Genomic DNA, 11,506 nt, shown 5'->3' with positions numbered 1-11,506 from the left:
GTCAGCAGCAGCAGAAGTCCTGTGCCTGGACGCTCCAACAGCGGCCAGACACAAGCAGAAGCAGCAGAAGCAGCAGCAGCACCACCTTTTGTTTTTTGGCTGCAGCAGCAGCAGCAGCAGCAGCAAGGCCCACAGGGCTGGCTAGCTGGCTAGCCAGCAAGCAGGTAGCAATGAAAGTAGGAATCTTTCTTTTTAACCCTGTAAGGGGGTGGTGCACTGTACCCGAAGATACTGCCATATCGGGTCAATGCATAGGGCGACGGAAGCAAGCTTCGAAATCGGCCCCCGTTCTCAAAAATCCATTTAATATATGGTCCCCAGATAGGGGACGTATCAGATATTAAACTGATAAGAACAGATACTACACTTGATCTTAGCCAAAAGGCCGAGAAGCGATAACCGTGAAAGGGGCGGGCCCAACAAGGTCCCCTTCATGGGCACTATCACTGCTTGCTGTCAGGGAGGCTGCCAGACAATTTTCCATGCACACTCTGGGCTGGGGGGCAGTCAACCACCAGTACACACAGCAGAACCTAAACCCATACCATTATTGCTAAGCAGCAAGACAGGGGCCCATTGCACTCCCACGGGGCCTTTTTAAATGCAATCCATAACCCGGATTTGCCAGGAACCCTTCTTACTCCTCCTACTTGCATGTGACACTGGGCTTAGGATCTGCATAGGAAACACACACACAAGCACACACCTACCTTTGTTGCCTGCAGATGCCTCCTTGGCTGTCCCCAAACGGTATCAAACCAACACCCACGGGAAGCTGTAAGCATAGAGGACATGCCTGCACCCCATTGGACTTACCTGTGTGGGTTAAATCCGGGTTATTTGACAACCTATGGCGGTGATGGTTCTGCTCAGGCAGAGCAGTGCTGATGCTCCTCATAAAGCTGTCGCTGCTGTGAAGGTTCTAGGTGACATCACAATCCCTATGGTTACATACACAACAAAGCTGGGTTGTTGTTGTTTACACTCTGCAAGGCCTGTGGAAGTGAGTGACATCATAGCACTGTAGTTCTGAGGGTTCTAGATGGATGCAACAATCTCCTGTTGCTTCTATGAAGGCCATAATAGACGACATCACCAAACAGCTCCATAGTCACATACACAGCAAAGGAGAGATGTTGTTTACACCTAGTGATGTCAGTGGTATTGAGTGACATCACAGCACAGTGCTAAGGCTCCTGGGCCTGGACACAGCAGCGGCTGCAATATCTCAACGGAGAATACGTTTATATATATGTGTGTGTGTGCGCGTATATATATATATATATATATATATATATATATATATATATTTCTCCGCCGAAATCACTTTTAAACCCATTTCCACCTTTTTTTCCCTTCTCTTCCTCTTACTTTTTTTTCACGTTTTTTTACGTTTTTCTCCTTTTCGCCTCTTTTCTGGGCGTATTATTCTTCTTTTTCTTCTTTTTTTTCGTCTAATGCATACCCCATCAGTGCAGCAATGCTTATTCAATACCGCCAGCAGATGGAGACACTGGGGGATAATTTTCTAAGGATTTATACTGATTTTTCCTGTCTGAATTTGTCGCACAGAAAGTTGCAGGCCAAATATGTGTGACATTTCTGCGACTTTAGCTTCTAGAGCATTTTTACAACATTATACATAGGTGCTGAATACATAAAAAGCGACTGTTCAGCGACAGACAAGTCGCATCGGCTGAAAGTAGGCCAGAATGTCAGTCCATGTTGGAGCAGGTTTAGATACAGTCTAAAGCATAGATCTCAAAGTCTGTGCACAGAATTTAGCAAGGGCCTCGCACCTTCTGATGCATCAGGTAGGTGCACTATAGCATAGCCTAACCCTCTGTACTTTGGTCTATATTGATGCGGGACATAGACAGCCAGCTGATGACCAATCCATTAGTGCAATGGATGGCTGGAAGCATTTGTCTTTGCCTTTGCAATACCACAGAAGCAATGCATGGTCAATGTACAGCAATGACACACCTGTGTGAACAGCCAGGAGACCCCCCCATGTTATGTTACATAGTTACATAGTTAGTACGGTCGAAAAAAGACATATGTCCATCAAGTTCAACCAGGGAATTAAGGGGTAGGGGTGTGGCGCGATATTGGGGAAGGGATGAGATTTTATATTTCTTCATAAGCATTAATCTTATTTTGTCAATTAGGAACATTCAGCACCCACCCGCTATCAAGGCAGCTGCCTATCATGTCATGCCCTACCTGCACAGGTGTGCTGGCTACTCAAATGATCCAATTAAGGAGGCCATTTAGTCAGCAGCAGCAGAAGTCCTGTGCCTGGACGCTCCAACAGCGGCCAGACACAAGCAGAAGCAGCAGAAGCAGCAGCAGCACCACCTTTTGTTTTTTGGCTGCAGCAGCAGCAGCAGCAGCAGCAAGGCCCACAGGGCTGGCTAGCTGGCTAGCCAGCAAGCAGGTAGCAATGAAAGTAGGAATCTTTCTTTTTAACCCTGTAAGGGGGTGGTGCACTGTACCCGAAGATACTGCCATATCGGGTCAATGCATAGGGCGACGGAAGCAAGCTTCGAAATCGGCCCCCGTTCTCAAAAATCCATTTAATATATGGTCCCCAGATAGGGGACGTATCAGATATTAAACTGATAAGAACAGATTTTTTTTTATCTAAAGCCGAGGAACGTGCTTTCGATTCACCCAAAGTGCAAGAAAAAGTGCAAACGTGTTACACTAAAAAAACGTGCACAAAGGATGCGGTCTATCGCAAGCCCTTCTCCGATAGGAGAGAGGCCCCCCAACAAACCTTACCCTTCGCCTCCGGACCAAAAGGTACCTGCGAGGTTCCAGGTTCGATGTCCCTTTTCGCCGAAGCTACTAGGGGACCACAAATGCTCCCGGCATCCCCCTTGGCGTTAGCCAAGGTATCTGCCCGCAGAGCCGATTACGGTAGGTACCCTGCCAAAGCAGGAGTACCCGGGGTGTTTGCAGGGAGGTGCGGAACCTAATGGCCACACACACCTCCCCTAGACCGCCAGGAGGGACACCCAGAAGGGCTACCGCATCCTGACCAATCCTGTGAACACACAACACGCAAAAAGTGACACAGTGAGACAAAAAGGAAATAAATAAGTGAATGTGTGCAGATATACTGCCCGGACATCCGGCCGGATCTATAAAAATTTCTCTGATCCTAGCCAGAAGGCCGGGAATCAAGAGGTGAGTGCCACAAGGTGAAGAGATTATGGTGCCCGTGCTTCAACTCAGTGAGTCTATTCTCCCAGTGAGTTTCGGCACCTCGGGGTCACCACTCCCCGAGGCACAAAAGTACCTCGGCTCTAGACCCTCTCAGCCTCATGGCGAGACCCGGAGGGAACAGGTCACATCGGGGCAGCCGTCGAGCTGATTCCTCAGAACCAGCCCCGGAAAGCCCTGGTACACCTGCATCCTCCATGCAGCACCCATCCCCACCAGCATGAAAACTGATAAGAACAGATACTACACTTGATCTTAGCCAAAAGGCCGAGAAGCGATAACCGTGAAAGGGGCGGGCCCAACAAGGTCCCCTTCATGGGCACTATCACTGCTTGCTGTCAGGGAGGCTGCCAGACAATTTTCCATGCACACTCTGGGCTGGGGGGCAGTCAACCACCAGTACACACAGCAGAACCTAAACCCATACCATTATTGCTAAGCAGCAAGACAGGGGCCCATTGCACTCCCACGGGGCCTTTTTAAATGCAATCCATAACCCGGATTTGCCAGGAACCCTTCTTACTCCTCCTACTTGCATGTGACACTGGGCTTAGGATCTGCATAGGAAACACACACACAAGCACACACCTACCTTTGTTGCCTGCAGATGCCTCCTTGGCTGTCCCCAAACGGTATCAAACCAACACCCACGGGAAGCTGTAAGCATAGAGGACATGCCTGCACCCCATTGGACTTACCTGTGTGGGTTAAATCCGGGTTATTTGACAACCTATGGCGGTGATGGTTCTGCTCAGGCAGAGCAGTGCTGATGCTCCTCATAAAGCTGTCGCTGCTGTGAAGGTTCTAGGTGACATCACAATCCCTATGGTTACATACACAACAAAGCTGGGTTGTTGTTGTTTACACTCTGCAAGGCCTGTGGAAGTGAGTGACATCATAGCACTGTAGTTCTGAGGGTTCTAGATGGATGCAACAATCTCCTGTTGCTTCTATGAAGGCCATAATAGACGACATCACCAAACAGCTCCATAGTCACATACACAGCAAAGGAGAGATGTTGTTTACACCTAGTGATGTCAGTGGTATTGAGTGACATCACAGCACAGTGCTAAGGCTCCTGGGCCTGGACACAGCAGCGGCTGCAATATCTCAACGGAGAATACGTTTATATATATGTGTGTGTGTGCGCGTATATATATATATATATATATATATATATATATATATATATATATTTCTCCGCCGAAATCACTTTTAAACCCATTTCCACCTTTTTTTCCCTTCTCTTCCTCTTACTTTTTTTTCACGTTTTTTTACGTTTTTCTCCTTTTCGCCTCTTTTCTGGGCGTATTATTCTTCTTTTTCTTCTTTTTTTTCGTCTAATGCATACCCCATCAGTGCAGCAATGCTTATTCAATACCGCCAGCAGATGGAGACACTGGGGGATAATTTTCTAAGGATTTATACTGATTTTTCCTGTCTGAATTTGTCGCACAGAAAGTTGCAGGCCAAATATGTGTGACATTTCTGCGACTTTAGCTTCTAGAGCATTTTTACAACATTATACATAGGTGCTGAATACATAAAAAGCGACTGTTCAGCGACAGACAAGTCGCATCGGCTGAAAGTAGGCCAGAATGTCAGTCCATGTTGGAGCAGGTTTAGATACAGTCTAAAGCATAGATCTCAAAGTCTGTGCACAGAATTTAGCAAGGGCCTCGCACCTTCTGATGCATCAGGTAGGTGCACTATAGCATAGCCTAACCCTCTGTACTTTGGTCTATATTGATGCGGGACATAGACAGCCAGCTGATGACCAATCCATTAGTGCAATGGATGGCTGGAAGCATTTGTCTTTGCCTTTGCAATACCACAGAAGCAATGCATGGTCAATGTACAGCAATGACACACCTGTGTGAACAGCCAGGAGACCCCCCCATGTTATGTTACATAGTTACATAGTTAGTACGGTCGAAAAAAGACATATGTCCATCAAGTTCAACCAGGGAATTAAGGGGTAGGGGTGTGGCGCGATATTGGGGAAGGGATGAGATTTTATATTTCTTCATAAGCATTAATCTTATTTTGTCAATTAGGAACATTCAGCACCCACCCGCTATCAAGGCAGCTGCCTATCATGTCATGCCCTACCTGCACAGGTGTGCTGGCTACTCAAATGATCCAATTAAGGAGGCCATTTAGTCAGCAGCAGCAGAAGTCCTGTGCCTGGACGCTCCAACAGCGGCCAGACACAAGCAGAAGCAGCAGAAGCAGCAGCAGCACCACCTTTTGTTTTTTGGCTGCAGCAGCAGCAGCAGCAGCAGCAAGGCCCACAGGGCTGGCTAGCTGGCTAGCCAGCAAGCAGGTAGCAATGAAAGTAGGAATCTTTCTTTTTAACCCTGTAAGGGGGTGGTGCACTGTACCCGAAGATACTGCCATATCGGGTCAATGCATAGGGCGACGGAAGCAAGCTTCGAAATCGGCCCCCGTTCTCAAAAATCCATTTAATATATGGTCCCCAGATAGGGGACGTATCAGATATTAAACTGATAAGAACAGATTTTTTTTTATCTAAAGCCGAGGAACGTGCTTTCGATTCACCCAAAGTGCAAGAAAAAGTGCAAACGTGTTACACTAAAAAAACGTGCACAAAGGATGCGGTCTATCGCAAGCCCTTCTCCGATAGGAGAGAGGCCCCCCAACAAACCTTACCCTTCGCCTCCGGACCAAAAGGTACCTGCGAGGTTCCAGGTTCGATGTCCCTTTTCGCCGAAGCTACTAGGGGACCACAAATGCTCCCGGCATCCCCCTTGGCGTTAGCCAAGGTATCTGCCCGCAGAGCCGATTACGGTAGGTACCCTGCCAAAGCAGGAGTACCCGGGGTGTTTGCAGGGAGGTGCGGAACCTAATGGCCACACACACCTCCCCTAGACCGCCAGGAGGGACACCCAGAAGGGCTACCGCATCCTGACCAATCCTGTGAACACACAACACGCAAAAAGTGACACAGTGAGACAAAAAGGAAATAAATAAGTGAATGTGTGCAGATATACTGCCCGGACATCCGGCCGGATCTATAAAAATTTCTCTGATCCTAGCCAGAAGGCCGGGAATCAAGAGGTGAGTGCCACAAGGTGAAGAGATTATGGTGCCCGTGCTTCAACTCAGTGAGTCTATTCTCCCAGTGAGTTTCGGCACCTCGGGGTCACCACTCCCCGAGGCACAAAAGTACCTCGGCTCTAGACCCTCTCAGCCTCATGGCGAGACCCGGAGGGAACAGGTCACATCGGGGCAGCCGTCGAGCTGATTCCTCAGAACCAGCCCCGGAAAGCCCTGGTACACCTGCATCCTCCATGCAGCACCCATCCCCACCAGCATGAAAACTGATAAGAACAGATACTACACTTGATCTTAGCCAAAAGGCCGAGAAGCGATAACCGTGAAAGGGGCGGGCCCAACAAGGTCCCCTTCATGGGCACTATCACTGCTTGCTGTCAGGGAGGCTGCCAGACAATTTTCCATGCACACTCTGGGCTGGGGGGCAGTCAACCACCAGTACACACAGCAGAACCTAAACCCATACCATTATTGCTAAGCAGCAAGACAGGGGCCCATTGCACTCCCACGGGGCCTTTTTAAATGCAATCCATAACCCGGATTTGCCAGGAACCCTTCTTACTCCTCCTACTTGCATGTGACACTGGGCTTAGGATCTGCATAGGAAACACACACACAAGCACACACCTACCTTTGTTGCCTGCAGATGCCTCCTTGGCTGTCCCCAAACGGTATCAAACCAACACCCACGGGAAGCTGTAAGCATAGAGGACATGCCTGCACCCCATTGGACTTACCTGTGTGGGTTAAATCCGGGTTATTTGACAACCTATGGCGGTGATGGTTCTGCTCAGGCAGAGCAGTGCTGATGCTCCTCATAAAGCTGTCGCTGCTGTGAAGGTTCTAGGTGACATCACAATCCCTATGGTTACATACACAACAAAGCTGGGTTGTTGTTGTTTACACTCTGCAAGGCCTGTGGAAGTGAGTGACATCATAGCACTGTAGTTCTGAGGGTTCTAGATGGATGCAACAATCTCCTGTTGCTTCTATGAAGGCCATAATAGACGACATCACCAAACAGCTCCATAGTCACATACACAGCAAAGGAGAGATGTTGTTTACACCTAGTGATGTCAGTGGTATTGAGTGACATCACAGCACAGTGCTAAGGCTCCTGGGCCTGGACACAGCAGCGGCTGCAATATCTCAACGGAGAATACGTTTATATATATGTGTGTGTGTGCGCGTATATATATATATATATATATATATATATATATATATATATATATTTCTCCGCCGAAATCACTTTTAAACCCATTTCCACCTTTTTTTCCCTTCTCTTCCTCTTACTTTTTTTTCACGTTTTTTTACGTTTTTCTCCTTTTCGCCTCTTTTCTGGGCGTATTATTCTTCTTTTTCTTCTTTTTTTTCGTCTAATGCATACCCCATCAGTGCAGCAATGCTTATTCAATACCGCCAGCAGATGGAGACACTGGGGGATAATTTTCTAAGGATTTATACTGATTTTTCCTGTCTGAATTTGTCGCACAGAAAGTTGCAGGCCAAATATGTGTGACATTTCTGCGACTTTAGCTTCTAGAGCATTTTTACAACATTATACATAGGTGCTGAATACATAAAAAGCGACTGTTCAGCGACAGACAAGTCGCATCGGCTGAAAGTAGGCCAGAATGTCAGTCCATGTTGGAGCAGGTTTAGATACAGTCTAAAGCATAGATCTCAAAGTCTGTGCACAGAATTTAGCAAGGGCCTCGCACCTTCTGATGCATCAGGTAGGTGCACTATAGCATAGCCTAACCCTCTGTACTTTGGTCTATATTGATGCGGGACATAGACAGCCAGCTGATGACCAATCCATTAGTGCAATGGATGGCTGGAAGCATTTGTCTTTGCCTTTGCAATACCACAGAAGCAATGCATGGTCAATGTACAGCAATGACACACCTGTGTGAACAGCCAGGAGACCCCCCCATGTTATGTTACATAGTTACATAGTTAGTACGGTCGAAAAAAGACATATGTCCATCAAGTTCAACCAGGGAATTAAGGGGTAGGGGTGTGGCGCGATATTGGGGAAGGGATGAGATTTTATATTTCTTCATAAGCATTAATCTTATTTTGTCAATTAGGAACATTCAGCACCCACCCGCTATCAAGGCAGCTGCCTATCATGTCATGCCCTACCTGCACAGGTGTGCTGGCTACTCAAATGATCCAATTAAGGAGGCCATTTAGTCAGCAGCAGCAGAAGTCCTGTGCCTGGACGCTCCAACAGCGGCCAGACACAAGCAGAAGCAGCAGAAGCAGCAGCAGCACCACCTTTTGTTTTTTGGCTGCAGCAGCAGCAGCAGCAGCAGCAGCAAGGCCCACAGGGCTGGCTAGCTGGCTAGCCAGCAAGCAGGTAGCAATGAAAGTAGGAATCTTTCTTTTTAACCCTGTAAGGGGGTGGTGCACTGTACCCGAAGATACTGCCATATCGGGTCAATGCATAGGGCGACGGAAGCAAGCTTCGAAATCGGCCCCCGTTCTCAAAAATCCATTTAATATATGGTCCCCAGATAGGGGACGTATCAGATATTAAACTGATAAGAACAGATTTTTTTTTTTTTTTTTTTATCTAAAGCCGAGGAACGTGCTTTCGATTCACCCAAAGTGCAAGAAAAAGTGCAAACGTGTTACACTAAAAAAAAACGTGCACAAAGGATGCGGTCTATCGCAAGCCCTTCTCCGATAGGAGAGAGGCCCCCCAACAAACCTTACCCTTCGCCTCCGGACCAAAAGGTACCTGCGAGGTTCCAGGTTCGATGTCCCTTTTCGCCGAAGCTACTAGGGGACCACAAATGCTCCCGGCATCCCCCTTGGCGTTAGCCAAGGTATCTGCCCGCAGAGCCGATTACGGTAGGTACCCTGCCAAAGCAGGAGTACCCGGGGTGTTTGCAGGGAGGTGCGGAACCTAATGGCCACACACACCTCCCCTAGACCGCCAGGAGGGACACCCAGAAGGGCTACCGCATCCTGACAAATCCTGTGAACACACAACACGCAAAAAGTGACACAGTGAGACAAAAAATAAATAAATAAGTGAATGTGTGCAGATATACTGCCCGGACATCCGGCCGGATCTATAAAAATTTCTCTGATCCTAGCCAGAAGGCCGGGAATCAAGAGGTGAGTGCCACAAGGTGAAGAGATTATGGTGCCCGTGCTTCAACTCAGTGAGTCTATTCTCCCAGTGAGTTTCGGCACCTCGGGGTCACCACTCCCCGAGGCACAAAAGTACCTCGGTTCTAGACCCTCTCAGCCTCATGGCGAGACCCGAAGGGAACAGGTCACATCGGGGCAGCCGTCGAGCTGATTCCTCAGAACCAGCCCCGGAAAGCCCTGGTACACCTGCATCCTCCATGCAGCACCCATCCCCACCAGCATGAAAACTGATAAGAACAGATACTACACTTGATCTTAGCCAAAAGGCCGAGAAGCGATAACCGTGAAAGGGGCGGGCCCAACAAGGTCCCCTTCATGGGCACTATCACTGCTTGCTGTCAGGGAGGCTGCCAGACAATTTTCCATGCACACTCTGGGCTGGGGGGCAGTCAACCACCAGTACACACAGCAGAACCTAAACCCATACCATTATTGCTAAGCAGCAAGACAGGGGCCCATTGCACTCCCACGGGGCCTTTTTAAATGCAATCCATAACCCGGATTTGCCAGGAACCCTTCTTACTCCTCCTACTTGCATGTGACACTGGGCTTAGGATCTGCATAGGAAACACACACACAAGCACACACCTACCTTTGTTGCCTGCAGATGCCTCCTTGGCTGTCCCCAAACGGTATCAAACCAACACCCACGGGAAGCTGTAAGCATAGAGGACATGCCTGCACCCCATTGGACTTACCTGTGTGGGTTAAATCCGGGTTATTTGACAACCTATGGCGGTGATGGTTCTGCTCAGGCAGAGCAGTGCTGATGCTCCTCATAAAGCTGTCGCTGCTGTGAAGGTTCTAGGTGACATCACAATCCCTATGGTTACATACACAACAAAGCTGGGTTGTTGTTGTTTACACTCTGCAAGGCCTGTGGAAGTGAGTGACATCATAGCACTGTAGTTCTGAGGGTTCTAGATGGATGCAACAATCTCCTGTTGCTTCTATGAAGGCCATAATAGACGACATCACCAAACAGCTCCATAGTCACATACACAGCAAAGGAGAGATGTTGTTTACACCTAGTGATGTCAGTGGTATTGAGTGACATCACAGCACAGTGCTAAGGCTCCTGGGCCTGGACACAGCAGCGGCTGCAATATCTCAACGGAGAATACGTTTATATATATGTGTGTGTGTGCGCGTATATATATATATATATATATATATATATATATATATATATATATATATTTCTCCGCCGAAATCACTTTTAAACCCATTTCCACCTTTTTTTCCCTTCTCTTCCTCTTACTTTTTTTTCACGTTTTTTTACGTTTTTCTCCTTTTCGCCTCTTTTCTGGGCGTATTATTCTTCTTTTTCTTCTTTTTTTTCGTCTAATGCATACCCCATCAGTGCAGCAATGCTTATTCAATACCGCCAGCAGATGGAGACACTGGGGGATAATTTTCTAAGGATTTATACTGATTTTTCCTGTCTGAATTTGTCGCACAGAAAGTTGCAGGCCAAATATGTGTGACATTTCTGCGACTTTAGCTTCTAGAGCATTTTTACAACATTATACATAGGTGCTGAATACATAAAAAGCGACTGTTCAGCGACAGACAAGTCGCATCGGCTGAAAGTAGGCCAGAATGTCAGTCCATGTTGGAGCAGGTTTAGATACAGTCTAAAGCATAGATCTCAAAGTCTGTGCACAGAATTTAGCAAGGGCCTCGCACCTTCTGATGCATCAGGTAGGTGCACTATAGCATAGCCTAACCCTCTGTACTTTGGTCTATATTGATGCGGGACATAGACAGCCAGCTGATGACCAATCCATTAGTGCAATGGATGGCTGGAAGCATTTGTCTTTGCCTTTGCAATACCACAGAAGCAATGCATGGTCAATGTACAGCAATGACACACCTGTGTGAACAGCCAGGAGACCCCCCCATGTTATGTTACATAGTTACATAGTTAGTACGGTCGAAAAAAGACATATGTCCATCAAGTTCAACCAGGGAATTAAGGGGTAGGGGTGTGGCGCGATATTGGGGAAGGGATGAGATTTTATAT

The 11,506-nt window shown here is 47.6% G+C and overlaps 4 non-coding genes and 3 pseudogenes across 4 annotated transcripts; all 7 read right to left on the bottom strand.

The window, feature by feature from the left end:
- Positions 1-206: 206 nt before the first annotated feature.
- Positions 207-397, bottom strand: LOC130347683 (U2 spliceosomal RNA). Its single transcript, XR_008885566.1, has one exon. It is a non-coding gene; the product is annotated as a U2 spliceosomal RNA (small nuclear RNA).
- Positions 398-2,482: 2,085 nt separating this feature from the next.
- Positions 2,483-2,664, bottom strand: LOC130347658 (U2 spliceosomal RNA). Its single transcript, XR_008885549.1, has one exon. It is a non-coding gene; the product is annotated as a U2 spliceosomal RNA (small nuclear RNA).
- Positions 2,665-3,350: 686 nt separating this feature from the next.
- Positions 3,351-3,510, bottom strand: LOC130347668 (U2 spliceosomal RNA; annotated as a pseudogene).
- A 2,089-nt stretch (positions 3,511-5,599) lies between these two features.
- LOC130347657 (U2 spliceosomal RNA) lies at positions 5,600-5,781 on the bottom strand. The gene has a single exon (XR_008885548.1). It is a non-coding gene; the product is annotated as a U2 spliceosomal RNA (small nuclear RNA).
- Positions 5,782-6,467: 686 nt separating this feature from the next.
- Positions 6,468-6,627, bottom strand: LOC130347666 (U2 spliceosomal RNA; annotated as a pseudogene).
- Positions 6,628-8,719: 2,092 nt separating this feature from the next.
- LOC130347661 (U2 spliceosomal RNA) lies at positions 8,720-8,904 on the bottom strand. The gene has a single exon (XR_008885551.1). It is a non-coding gene; the product is annotated as a U2 spliceosomal RNA (small nuclear RNA).
- Positions 8,905-9,599: 695 nt separating this feature from the next.
- Positions 9,600-9,759, bottom strand: LOC130347664 (U2 spliceosomal RNA; annotated as a pseudogene).
- Positions 9,760-11,506: the final 1,747 nt, after the last annotated feature.

Source organism: Hyla sarda, unplaced genomic scaffold, assembly GCF_029499605.1.
Source record: "Hyla sarda isolate aHylSar1 unplaced genomic scaffold, aHylSar1.hap1 scaffold_849, whole genome shotgun sequence".
Taxonomy (NCBI): domain Eukaryota; kingdom Metazoa; phylum Chordata; class Amphibia; order Anura; family Hylidae; genus Hyla; species Hyla sarda.
The sequence above is the reverse complement of the archived record's forward strand: the minus strand, read 5'-3'. Positions and strand labels throughout refer to the sequence as shown.